Source organism: Pseudophryne corroboree, chromosome 6 (assembly GCF_028390025.1).
Source record: "Pseudophryne corroboree isolate aPseCor3 chromosome 6, aPseCor3.hap2, whole genome shotgun sequence".
In the NCBI taxonomy this organism is placed as follows: Eukaryota; Metazoa; Chordata; class Amphibia; order Anura; family Myobatrachidae; genus Pseudophryne; species Pseudophryne corroboree.
Window position 1 is genome coordinate 561,955,635 of NC_086449.1, and position 13,751 is coordinate 561,969,385.

Below are 13,751 nucleotides of genomic sequence, written 5' to 3' on the forward strand. Positions count from 1 at the left end.
GAACTTTATCTCATTCCATTAAACTAGTTCCGGACGCATCATATACGGAACTCTTCCTTAATATCTTCCACAAGACATATCTCACCCAACATTGTAGATTCCTGATAGGGTTGGCAACAGATCACGCTTGCTTGCCCCGGGTGTGAGACTCCAAAAGCAGATCCAGTGATACCTTGCTTCTGGAACCAGATATGGTGCTATGTAACGAGACATCTGCTCAATTATTTACCCTTAACACTTGAATTGGTCGTATTTTGGCATTATAATCAGGGGTATAAAAGTAGCACAAAGGGTTCGTAAACTATTGGTAATAATCTCGGCAGTTGCTAAGAAATGCATCCTCCAGTTGTGGATACATCCCACCATACCACCATTTTCTCTTTTTCTGTAGAAACTATTCTATATATTTAGGATAGACTGGTTGGAGGCCTCCCTAAAAAAAGAAATATTTACGGAACGAGCAAGTGCCTGCCATCAAACTGCAACAGGAATATTAGCAGGACAAAAACCTTGCAGGTGTGTTTTCGCCATTAAAATATATCACTAGTCATGTCAAAGACTATAAACATTTCTCTGGCTGGGTCCACAGGTTATCCACAGGATAACATTGGGATATGCCGGAGCGACAGCGGAAATGGCACCAAACGGTCACAAGCTTTCTGGCCTCCCAGGATGCATCGGGGCTTCACCATATAATCCCGCCCACTGACTCAGTCAAATCAGTTTTTTGTTTGGTGCGGCAGGAGCCGGACCATGGTCACAGGGCTGTTGTTAATAAAGCAGCCTGAAGCTTTTATGATGTTATTTTTGTAGTCTTACTATGTTTTTTGAGCGACTTTTTTCTTAACAGCGTCTTAAACGCATACTAGAAAGAGTCGCTCCAACAACTCCCCACCGGGTCGCAACAACGCTTACCTTCGCGGTACAGTGCTGTCTCAACGGGCGTCTGTGTCGAATGTTCCAGCAGGTCCAGCAGACGTAACCAGGCTGTGGCCGGAGCATGGGGGGAAGGTAAGTCTATGGATTTCCTCTTACTAGGGGGACCGGACACAGCTACACTGTATTGGTGGAGACTACAAACAGTGTGTTGATGCGCCGAACACTCTCAGGTGCGACAGCGCTACGCTCTAGGGATCATAGGCGCCAGGACTAGGGTGAGGCCGCGATCCTTAAAGTTTAAGTCAACGGGGGGAATTAGACGCTCTCCTGGCCGCCCCTCCCCCAAGTTCATGACCAGTTTCCGCGCGTCTCCCGTCCATGAACTGAATGACCTCACTTCCGTCTCATACGCTACCACGAGGGTACTCGGTCGCAGCTTAGACGCTGCGGTTGTGTACACTAGAGAGTGCCGGACCGAGTCGCAGGCCTTGGCGTCTGCATACACATGGCATTTCACTGAGCGTCCGTGTCCGTTAGTGAGCGTCCGTGTCTTGCATCAGTTATCAGAACGGCAGTGTACACCAGTAGCGTCTGAATCCACTCAGCGTCTTGCAAGCGTATTTGTTGGATATGGAAGTGTGGTGAGTCTCCCTGTATCCCGCTCTATGGAGGAAGGGTATACAGTACTTAAAATTCTCTCTACTTGTTAGTATGAATTGTTAATTTTAGTACATATTGCATATGAGACCTGTATATTACTGTTGTTCCTGCATGTTATGTTTGAAAAAAAACAGTTAAAAACAGAAATACAATTTTCCTACTTACGTGTAAGTTGTTAAGGTGGTTGTATTCTCATATGACAATGTTTAATGCTTTTAACATGTGACTTACTGCTAGTATGTGTGCTGACTTTTTTATGTCGTCAGTCTTGTTCTGAACCTCAATTCAGGTGCACGGTTGTGGTCAGATTGATCTCACGTCTATATATCTATATATAGGTGATTTTCAGTCACAAATTGTGTAGTCATTAACAGAATATTACCAATGTCTGTGAGCGGCAAAAGTGACGAGAATTTATCAGGCACTCCTACATCCCTAACATGTTTATCTTGTAAAACAGGGTTAATTGGTATAGGCCAGCTGGTCACTTATGAGGGGTTGTGTGCGAACTGTTTTGCTTTTCAGCAAAGTAAGAAACAGGAATTGGTTCAACAACCAGCAGAGCCACCATGGAGTATGTTCGCAAAGACTTTGTCTTCAATAGCGGACAGGTTAACTCCGGGCAGCACCACCCCAGGGGATAGGTTACACTATTAACCCATACATGCAGCTCCCTTCTTACTGTTTGGATCCAGTAGCTTCTACAAGTAACCAAGAGACAGGTAAGGCTAAGACAGATGCGTCTATGTGGCAGACTACACAAGATGATACAACAGATGATGATACAGTATAGTCAAATACTCCGTATGATGATCAGTCGCAGAGTTTTAGTTCAGAGGATGTAGATGAACTTATTGATGCTATGAAGGCTGTTCTCTCTTTGGAGGAGTCAGCCAAAACAGTGTCAAAATCTAAAGCACCTGTGTTTAAACGAACAAAGACCGTTAAGACTGAATTCCCAGCGTCAGAGGATCTGACGGAAATGATGGATGAATCCTGGGCGATGCCCAGTAAAAAGTATAAGATCCCGAAAAAGTGGGATTCTTATTATCCATTTCCAGCTGCGGATTGTTCGAAAAAAGAAGTTCCTCTGAAAGTAGATGCACATGTACTGCGACTTGTGCATAAATCTGCTTCACCACTGTCTTCTACCTCACTAAATGATGTCACAGACAGAAGGGTAGATAGTTTCTTGAAAAATATATTTTCTCTCTCAGGAGCAGTGAAAAGATCAGCTATGGCTTCGGCCTGGATAGCAAAGGCAATGGGCGAATGGTCAGAGGAACTAGAGAATGGCCTCTCTTCTCCTAATAGGGTGCAAGAGTATCATTTGAGCCGTTTAAGACAAGCTGCCCAATATTTGGAAGAAGCAGCAATTGATATGGGTACGATTGCTTCTAAAGCATCAGTCTTGACAGTAGCCGCTCGTAGAGCAGTTTGGCTACGTACCTGGAAAGCAGATGCTGAATCCAAGAAAGAATTGGAAGCATTGCCTTTCACGGGTAATATATTGTTTGGAAAACAATTATCTGATATTCTAGAATCGGAAGCTGAATCGAAGAAGGTCAGATTTCCGGCTAATTATAACCCTAAGACTAAGGGTTCAAAGTTTCGGCCATTTCGATGGCAAAGCGAAAGCTAAAGAGGAGGCTAAGCAACCCCAGTTCAATAGATCAGCCAGGGGTAAGAAGCAATGGGCAAGTAGAAAGCCAGCTTCCAAGCCCCTGAACAGAAACCATCAGCCTGAAGAGACGGGCCTCCGCCTGGAGGACTCCAGGGTTGGGGGCCGACTCCTTCATTTTGCACACATATGGCAACAGTCGACAACAGATGCTTGGGTGCAGAAGGTGGTATCTCATGGGGTATGGGTTCTCATTCAGGAGGCAACCTCCTCAAATATTTTTTTGCACCAGCCCGTCTCGTATAGAGTCGAAGGCCAATGCCCTGCAAGAAGCAGTCCAAAAATTACTGCAGTCAGGTGTGATTGTCCCAGTACCTCCATCACAAAGGGTACAGGGATTTTACTCCAACCTATTTTTGATTCAGAAGCCAAATGGGTCATTTCGACCAATTCTCAATCTCAAATCTCAACGGATACATTTGGATTCCAAGGTTCCACTTGGAGACATTACGCTCCATAATGTTGGCTATGGGACATGGTATCTCTGGATATACAGGATGCTTACCTACATGTGCCTATAGCATGGTCGCATCAGTGTTACCTCAGGTTTGCCATCCTCCAGGAACATTTTCAGTTCCAAGCCTTGCCCTTCGGGCTATCAACAGCACCCAGGGTGTTTACCAAAATTATGGTGGTTATGGCAGCTCATCTCCGCAAGCAGGGGATAAGAATATTTCCATACCTCGACGACCTGTTAATACTAGCACATTCGCAGGAGTTACTTTTGAACCATCTTCAACAGACAGTAGTTTGTTTACAGAGACACGGGTGGCTCATAAATTGGGAAAAGTCGTCTCTGAATCCGTCACAGAGGATGGTTCATTTGGGAGACACATTGGATTCAGGTCTACAGAACGTTTTCTTACCAGAGAAAAAGGTAGTCAAAGTGCAAGTCATGACTCAGGAAGCGTTGCACACTCAGACAATGTCAGTCATGCAGCAATGCGACTGATGGGTCTGATGGTATCAACCTTCGACATGGTGGAATATGCGCAATTCCTCTCCAGACCATTACAGCACCTTATTCTGACCAAGTGGAACGGAAATCATCAGACAATAAAAAAGCAGATGATAAAGTTTCCAGTAAATGTAAAAAGGTCTCTAGCGTGGTGGCTTCAGACAGACCATTTAAACAAGAGGGAGACCCTTTTGGATAAAAGAATGGCAAGTCCTGACAACAGATGCCAGTCTTCAAGGCTGGGGAGCGGTACTCGAAAACCTTTGGTTCCAGGGAAAATGGTCCATAAGGGAAAGTCGCCTGCCAATAAATCTGTTGGAAATAAGGGCCATTCATATGGCGCTAGTTCAGGCAAAAGACAGGCTGCAAGGAAGACCGGTCCAGATTCGCTCAGACAATGCGACAGCAGTAGCGTACCTCAATCATCAGGGAGGAACTCACAGCAAAAGATTGATGGAGGAAGTAACTCCCATACTAAGATGGGCAGAGCTCCATCTTCCAGCATATTGTCAGCAGTGTTTGTTCCAGGTGTACTGAACTGGGAAGCGGATTTTCTCAGTTTACACACCATCCAGGAAACCGAATGGGTGTTACACCCAGAAGTGTTTCAGATCATAGTGAACAGATGGGGTCTACCGGAGATAGATCTCATGGCGTCTTGTCTAAACAACAAAGTTCCGAGGTACGGATCAAGAACAAAGGATCCCGGAGTGGTCCTTGTAGACGCACTGTCAGTAAAATGGAAATTTAATCTGGCATATCTGTTCCCTCCAATATCTCTGCTACCCAGAGTAGTGAGAAAAATAAAGCAAGCAAAGGGAGCCATAATTCTAATAGCTCCAGCTTGGCCCAGAAGGCATTGGTACACATATCTACTGAGAATGTCCGTGGAAGCACCGATACTGCTCCCTCAACGTCCAGATCTGCTAATGCAGGGTCCTTGTTGTTACAGCCATCTGGATCGTCTGCCTTTGACCGCGTGGCTGTTGAAACCTCTATCTTAGAAGCTAGATGGTTTTCAAAACAAGTAATTCAAACTATGCTTAGAGCAAGAAAACCTTCTTCAGCTCGTATTTATCATCGAATATGGCAAGCCTATATTCATTGGTGTAGTGGAAAAAGTTTGAATCCAAGATCTTTTAAAGTATCCAGGATTTTGGATTTCCTTCAAGCAGGGTTGGATAAAGGTTTGAAAGTAGCTTCCTTGAGAGTTCAAGTATCAGCGTTAACTGTATGGTTTCAGCGAAAGATTGCTGATTTACAGGATGTGCGTACTTTCTTTCAGGGAGTGGTACACATTCAACCTCCATTTGTTCCTCCTGCAACTCCCTGGGATTTGAATTTAGTTCTTAGATTACTTCAGGGATCTCCGTTTTAACAACTTAAGAGAGCAGATCTTAAATGGTTAACGGCTAAAGTACTCTTTCTACTGGCAATGGCCTCAGCTAGAAGAGTATCAGATTTAGGAGCGCTGTCGTGTAAATCTCCTTTCCTAAGTTTTTTTCCAGATAAAGCAGTTAGAACTAGATCTGGTTATCTTCCGAAGGTGGTTTCAAAGTCTCACCTTAATGAAGAGATTGTAGTCCCAGCTTTTCAGGTATCGGGACTTTCTGCGGGAGAAGCGTCGCTGGACGTAGTCCGAGCATTAAGAATCTACATAGATCGTACTAGCGCCATCAGAAAAACAGACTCTCTCTTCATCCTCTACGGATTTCATAGAAGAGGGAGGCCTGCTAGTAAACAGACGCTGGCAAAATGGCTCTGAATGGTAATATCAGAAGCTTGTTCTCATGCAGATCTCCCTACTCCGGCTAATATCTCTGCTCACTCTACACGTAAGGTATGTCCTTCATGGGCAGCACAACAGGGTGCTTCAGCAGAACAGATTTGTAAGGCAGCCACATGGTCTTCCATAAACACATTCATCAGACATTATGCCTTGGATACTTTTGCCTCTCATGACGCAGACTTCGGGCGAAGTGTCCTCCTGTGTAATCAGGAGTGTCCCCACCACTAAAACTGGCTTTGGCAATGCCAATGTTATCCTGTGGATAACCTGTGGACCCAGCCAGAGAAATAGACGTTATGGTAAAAACTTACCGTTGATAACGTGATTTCTCTTATGTCCACAGGTATCCACAGGGGTCCCACCCTGACGCACCTGATTTGAGGATCTTGACAATCACTAAACCTCTTCCCTCTTTAATGGAAGGGTGTGCATGTGTGTTCTTATCGCCTAAAAAGGTTTCTACCTGATGCTCCTGCCTAATCGCTGTGGAAAGAACTGATTTGACTGAGTCAGTGGGCGGGATTATATAGTGAAGCCCCGATGCATCCTGGGAGGCCAGAAAGCTTGTGACCGTTTGGTGCCATTTCCGCTGTCGCTCCGACATATCCCAATGTTATCCTGTGGATACCTGTGGACATAAGAGAAATCACGTTATCAACGGTAAGTTCTTACCATAACGTCTATATACTGTGCCTGCTAGCCACAGAGTATAATAGTGACCCCTATACAATAATAAGATTTCAAATCGGACCCCTCTTTGTTCATTAAAAATAAGATAACAGATCTGCCTCACCACTTTTTAAAATAATACCCCAAATTTCAGTCAGCCCTACCTTCCTTTATTCTTAATGATACCACAGATCTAACTTCCCTCTTTAAAAATCATACCACAGATCTGAACCCCATTCCTCATTAAAACTTACACCAGAGATCTGATTTTTCCCTAAAAAGAAACTATCCATATACATTACAAAATGTATGTTCTCGCTCTAAAAGCCCAACCTCATTAAAAATTAAACCTCAAATATGACCCGCTTGTCCAGCCCCCCAAAAAAACTGTGGGTCATCCTTTGCCCTCTCCCCACCCCTCTCCTTGTAATGGTCCCTCAGTTTTATTGCAGAGAGCAGCGGAGCATGGGTCACAGCGGTGATATGACCTAGCCATGTAACGTACTCCTGGCTCCAGTCATATCCCATAAGTTAGTGCCAGTTCTGTGGTTAAAACAATCGTACATAAGGTCTGAAAATATGCTCCATCCTTTATTGAAACTCATGCCCGAGATTTTAAAGCACCCCTTTCCTTTAATAAATGAGACTTTAGATCTGAGTGGGGCGACCAAATCCTGTTACTCGCCCTGCTGCCATCAGTCCTTCGTCATCTCTCCCTGCAGCCTTCTGAACTCTGATAGATAGCCAGGGACGGACTAGGTGCCTGGAACCACTCAGTATTCTAGCACATGCCCAACAAGGGGTGTGGTCACATCTCATCAGAGCATGGCCTAGCGGCATGACCCCATCTTTCTGTATGCCGGGCAGATCGCTGGGAGGCGAAGCTGCTCTGTTTGCCGTATAGCCGAGCAGAGCTGCCCGGCCAGGCAGTTATGTCGGATCGGCCCATCAAGTCATCAACCCTTCTGGCATTTGCCAGATGGCCAGTTCGGCCCTGGCTAAAGCCATCCACCAATCAGTGATGGACCCAGACTCTGTGTACATGCAGGAGAAAGAAAGTGATACCGGCCGCTCTGTTTATAACATGCTTGTAACACAGAGTGACCCTGGAGTTGTTTCTGCCTTTTTCCTGGCCGCCGGCAGCTGCAGCCAACTAGCAGCCTGCAAACCTTAAAATTGTATCAGCCCGGGGTGGAAGATGCCACCCTGTTTGCCGGTCCAGCACAACCCTTTTCTGGACACCAAATGAGATTAACAGGTACTGTTTAAGCTGTTAGCTTTTTTCCACAAATACTTTATCTTCCCTCTTGAAAATTTCTGCTTCAAGACAAGCAAGCAAAACCCCTCTATCATGTTAGATTGTCCACATACACTTTAGAGGATGCAGCTCAGTATTCTCTCAATATGGTGTAAAGACAGGTTAACAATAAGATCTGTAATTTGCTGATTGTGGGGGTTATTCAGAGTTGTTAGCAAACCAAAATAGCACACTAATGGACAAAACCATGTACACTGCAGGTGGGGCAGATGTAACGTGCAGAGAGAGTTAGATTTGGGTATTTGGTTGGAATGTGTTCAAACTGAAATCTAAATTGCAGTGTAAAAATAAAGCAGCCAGTATTTACCCTGCACAGAAACAATATTACCCACCCAAATCGAACTCTCTCTGCACGTTACATCTGCCACACCTGGTTTTGCCCAATTGCAAACTTTTTTTTGGGTTTGCTAAAAACTGAATAATCCTCTGTGTACTCCATGATAATATTTGGTTACAAATATTTGCTATTAAGACAATCACTTGTAGATTTCTGTTGCTATTACTAGTAAATAAGGATTGAAATGGGTGACTTTTAAAGAAGTCTCCACCTGTTTGGACGCCCAAAGTGCCCAGTTTCAACACATTTTTTTTATTCTCGGACCTCAGGAGGCTGCGAGAAAAAATGTGAGCTCCGTGGCTGCTGGGTCCCTGAAAGGCAGAACAATTGGATGCTGCCATCGGGCTCCCTCTAGTGGTGGCCGTGAAAAAAAAAACAATTGAATCGGCCCCTGAGAATCCAACTTTGCTCCTTGCTTCTCCATACATTTATCCCAACAGTGCTTGGTGAGCTGTCTTGCCATGCCTGTCCTCAATTGACTATCTAGTCTCTGCACTGCAGAGAGCGTATAGGAGTACTTGTGTCAGGGCAATTGCAGTTTTGCATGCAATAAGCTTTTATGTTATTCTTAGTGACGTTTCATGATTTATTTTTGTTCTGCTGGCTTCTTTGTTGCTGTATACACAAAAGCATTGCAAACAGATCATTTCCGTTAACTCAAAGCTCATCAGAGGATGAGATACATAAAGCGAAATTCTTTGCAATTCCATGTGGAATATTCCATACTCCTAAAATAGTGCACGTTTATTTATATTGATAAGATTGGTGTTTCTAAAGTAAAAAGAAACTTTTATTTCTCGGACGTCCTAGTGGATGCTGGGGACTCCGTAAGGACCATGGGGAATAGCGGCTCCGCAGGAGACTGGGCACAGCTAAGAAAGATTTAGGACTACCTGGTGTGCACTGGCTCCTCCCACTATGACCCTCCTCCAGACTTCAGTTAGAATCCTGTGCCCGGCTGAGCTGGATGCACACTAGGGGCTCTCCTGAGCTCCTAGAGAGAAAGTATATTTTAGGTTTTTTATTTGACAGTGAGGTCTGCTGGTAACAGACTCACTGCAGCGAGGGACTAAGGGGAGAAGAAGCGAACCTACCTAACTGGTGGTAGCTTGGGCTTCTTAGGCTACTGGACACCATTAGCTCCAGAGGGATCGACCGCATGGAACCGGCCATTGATGTTCGGTCCCGGAGCCGCGCCGCCGGCCCCCTTACAGAGCCAGAAGCAAGAAGAATCCGGAAAATCGGCGGCAGAAGACATCAGTCTTCACCAAGGTAGCGCACAGCACTGCAGCTGTGCGCCATTGCTCCTCATACACACTTCACACTCCGGTCACTGAGGGTGCAGGGCGCTGGGGGGGGCGCCCTGAGCAGCAATAAAAACACCTTGGCTGGCAAATATATCACAATATATAGCCCCAGAGGCTATTTATGTGATAAATACCCCTGCCAGAATACATAAAAAAGCGGGAGAAAAGTCCGCCGATATAGGGGCGGAGCTATCTCCCTCAGCACACTGGCGCCATTTCTCCCTCACAGCTCCGCTGGAAGGAAGCTCCCTGGCTCTCCCCTGCAGTCTACACTACAGAAAGGGTAAAAAAGAGAGGGGGGGGCACTAAATGTAGGCGCAATATACATATAGCAGCTATAAGGGGATATAATTTAGTTAATCCCTGTATTATTTACCGCTCTGGTGTGTGCTGGCATACTCTCTCTCTGTCTCCCCAAAGGGCTTTGTGGGGTCCTGTCTTCTGTCAGAGCATTCCCTGTGTGTGTGCGGTGTGTCGGTACGGCTGTGTCGACATGTTTGATGAGGAGACTTATGTGGAGGAGGAGCAGGTGCCTATAAATGTGTTGTCACCCCCTGCGGGGCAGACACCGGAGTGGATGGACTTGTGGAAGAAGGAATTACGCGAAAGTGTCGACTCCTTACATAAAAAATTTGACAACATGCCAAATGCGGGGCAGCCGGCTTCTCAGCCCGTGCCTGCCCAGACGTCTCAAAGGTCATCAGGAGCTCTAAAACGCCCGCTACCTCATATGGCAGACACAGATGTCGACACGGATACTGATACCAGTGTCGACGACGAAGAGACTAATGTAATGTCCAATAGGGCCACTCGTTATATGATTGAGGCAAGGAAAAATGTTTTACACATTTCTGAGGTGACCCCAGGTACCACAAAAAAGGGTATTATGTTTGGGGAGAATAAACTACCAGTAGTTTTTCCCCCTTCTGAAGAATTAAATGAAGTGTGTGAAGTAGCGTGGGCTTGCCCCGATAAAAAATTGGTAATTTAAAAAAAATTACTAATGGCGTACCCTTTCCCGCCAGAGGATAGGTCACGTTGGGAAACACCCCCTAGGGTGGATAAAGCACTTACGCGCTTATCAAAAAAGGTGGCACTGCCGTCCCAGGATACGGCCGCCCTAAAGGAACCTGCTGATAGAAAGCAGGAGGCTCTCCTGAAGGCTATATATACGCACACTGGTATTATACGGAGACCAGCTATTGCTTCAGCATGGATATGCAGTGCTGCAGCTGCATGGTCAGACTCCCTGTCAGAAAACATTGACACCCTAGACAGGGACACTATATTGCTAAACGTAGAGCATATTAAAGACGCTGTCTTCTACATAAGAGATGCACAGAGGGATATTTGCCGGCTGGCATCTAAAATAAGTGCACTGTCCATTTCTGCCAGGAGAGGGTTATGGACCCGGCAGTGGACAGGTGATGCAGATTCTAAAAGGCACTTGGAAGTTTTGCCTTATAAGGGTGAGGAGTTGTTCGGGGATGGTCTTTCGGACCTAGTGTCCACAGCAACGGCTGGGAAGTCAGCATTTTTGCCGCATGTCCCCTCACAACCAAAGAAAGCACCGTATTATCAGGTACAGTCCTTTCGCCCCCAAAAGAGCAGACGGGGTAGAGGCGCGTTCTTTCTGCCCAGAGGCAGAGGTAGGGGAAAAAAGCTGCAGCATACAGCCACTTCCCAGGAACAAAAGTCCTCCCCCGCTTCCTCTGCTAAGTCCGCCGCATGACGCTGGGGCTCAACAGGCGGTGCCAGGTACGGTGGGGGCCCGTCTCAAAAACTTCAGCAATCAGTGGGCTCGCTCACAAGTAGATCCCTGGATCCTTCAAGTGGTATCTCAGGGGTACACAGGCTGGAATTCGAGACATTCCCCCCCCCCCCCCCCCGCCGTTTCCTCAAATCTGCCTTACCAACGACTCCCTCAGAAAGGGAGGCTGTGTTAGAGGCAATTCACAAGCTGTATTCCCAGCAGGTGATAGTCAAGGTGCCCCTACTTCAACAAGGACGGGGTTACTATTCCACAATGTTTGTGGTACCGAAACCGGACGGTTCGGTGAGACCCATTTTAAATTTGAAATCCTTGAACACATATTTAAGAAAATTCAAGTTCAAGATGGAATCGCTCAGGGCGGTTATTGCAAGCCTGGATGAGGGGGATTACATGGTATCTCTGGACATCAAGGATGCTTACCTGCATGTCCCCATTTACCATCCTCACCGGGAGTACCTCAGATTTGTGGTACAGGATTGTCATTACCAATTCCAGACGTTGCCGTTCGGCCTGTCCACGGCACCGAGGGTATTTACCAAGGTAATGGCCGAAATGATGATACTCCTTCGGAAAAAGGGAGTTTTAATTTTCCCATACTTGGACGATCTCCTGATAAAGGCGAGGTCCAGAGAGCAGTTGTTGGTCGGCGTAGCATTATCTCAGGAGGTGCTACACCAGCACGGTTGGATTCTGAATATTCCAAAGTCACAGCTGGTTCCGGCGACACGTCTACTGTTCCTGGGGATGATTCTGGACACAGTCCAGAAAAAAGTGTTTCTCCCAGAGGAGAAAGCCAAGGAGCTGTCATCTCTAGTCAGAGGCCTCCTGAAACCAAAACAGGTGTCGGTGCATCACTGCACGCGAGTCCTGGGAAAGATGGTAGCTTCCTACGAAGCAATTCCATTCGGCAGGTTCCATGCCAGAACCTTTCAGTGGGACCTGTTGGACCAATGGTCCGGATCGCATCTTCAAATGCATCGGTTGATAACCCTGTCTCCAAGGACCAGGGTGTCTCTGCTGTGGTGGCTGCAGAGTGCTCATCTCAGAGAGGGCCGCAGATTCGGCATACAGGACTGGGTCCTGGTGACCACGGATGCCAGCCTTCGAGGCTGGGGGGCAGTCACACGGGGAAGAAACTTCCAAGGACTTTGGTCAAGTCAGGAGACTTCCCTACACATAAATGTTCTGGAACTGAGGGCCATTTACAATGCCCTAAGTCAGGCAACGCCCCTGCTTCAAAACCAGCCGGTTCTGATCCAGTCAGACAACATCACGGCTGTCGCCCATGTAAACCGACAGGGCGGCACAAGAAGCAGGACGGCGATGGCAGAAGCCACAAGGATTCTCCGATGGGCGGAAAATCACGTGTTAGCACTGTCAGCAGTGTTCATTCCGGGAGTGGACAACTGGGAAGCAGACTTCCTCAGCAGGCACGACCTCCACCCGGGAGAGTGGGGACTTCATCCAGAAGTCTTCCAACTGATTGTAAACCGTTGGGAAAGGCCACAGGTGGACATGATGGCGTCCCGCCTAAACAAAAAGCTAGAAAGATATTGCGCCAGGTCAAGAGACCCTCAGGCGATAGCTGTGGACGCTCTAGTGACACCGTGGGTGTACCGGTCGGTTTATGTGTTCCCTCCTCTTCCTCTCATACCCAAGGTACTGAGGATAATAAGGAAAAGAGGAGTAAGAACTATTCTCATTGTTCCAGATTGGCCAAGAAGGTCTTGGTACCCGGAACTTCAAGAATTAATCTCAAAGGACCCATGGCCTCTGCCGCTCAGACAGGACCTGCTGCTGCAGGGGCCCTATCTGTTCCAAGACTTACCGCGGCTGCGTTTGACGGCATGGCGGTTGAACACCAGATCCTAAAAGAAAAGGGTATTCCGGAGGAAGTCATTCCTACGCTCATTAAAGCTAGGAAAGATGTAACCGTACAACATTATCACCGCATATGGCGAAAATATGTTGCGTGGTGTGAGGCCAGGAAGGCCCCAACGGAGGAATTCCAGCTAGGTCGATTTCTGCACTTCCTACAGTCAGGGGTGATTATGGGCCTAAAATTGGGTTCCATTAAGGTCCAGATTTCGGCTCTGTCGATTTTCTTCCAAAAAGAACTGGCTTCACTGCCTGAAGTTCAGACATTTGTCAAGGTAGTGCTGCATATTCAGCCTCCTTTTGTGCCTCCAGTGGCACCGTGGGACCTCAACGTGGTGTTGGGTTTCCTAAAGTCACATTGGTTTGAGCCACTCAAAACCGTGGATTTGAAATATCTCACGTGGAAAGTGGTCATGCTTTTGGCCTTGGCTTCGGCAAGGCGTGTGTCAGAATTGGCGGCTTTGTCATGTAAAAGCCCCTATTTGATTTTCCATATGGATA

The 13,751-nt window shown here is 46.7% G+C and overlaps 1 protein-coding gene across 2 annotated transcripts in view; it reads left to right on the forward strand.

Annotated features, from left to right (window-relative positions):
- APPL2 (adaptor protein, phosphotyrosine interacting with PH domain and leucine zipper 2) overlaps positions 1–13,751 on the forward strand; it is a 246,845-nt gene that overhangs the window by 137,938 nt on the left and 95,156 nt on the right. The window lies entirely within an intron of this gene.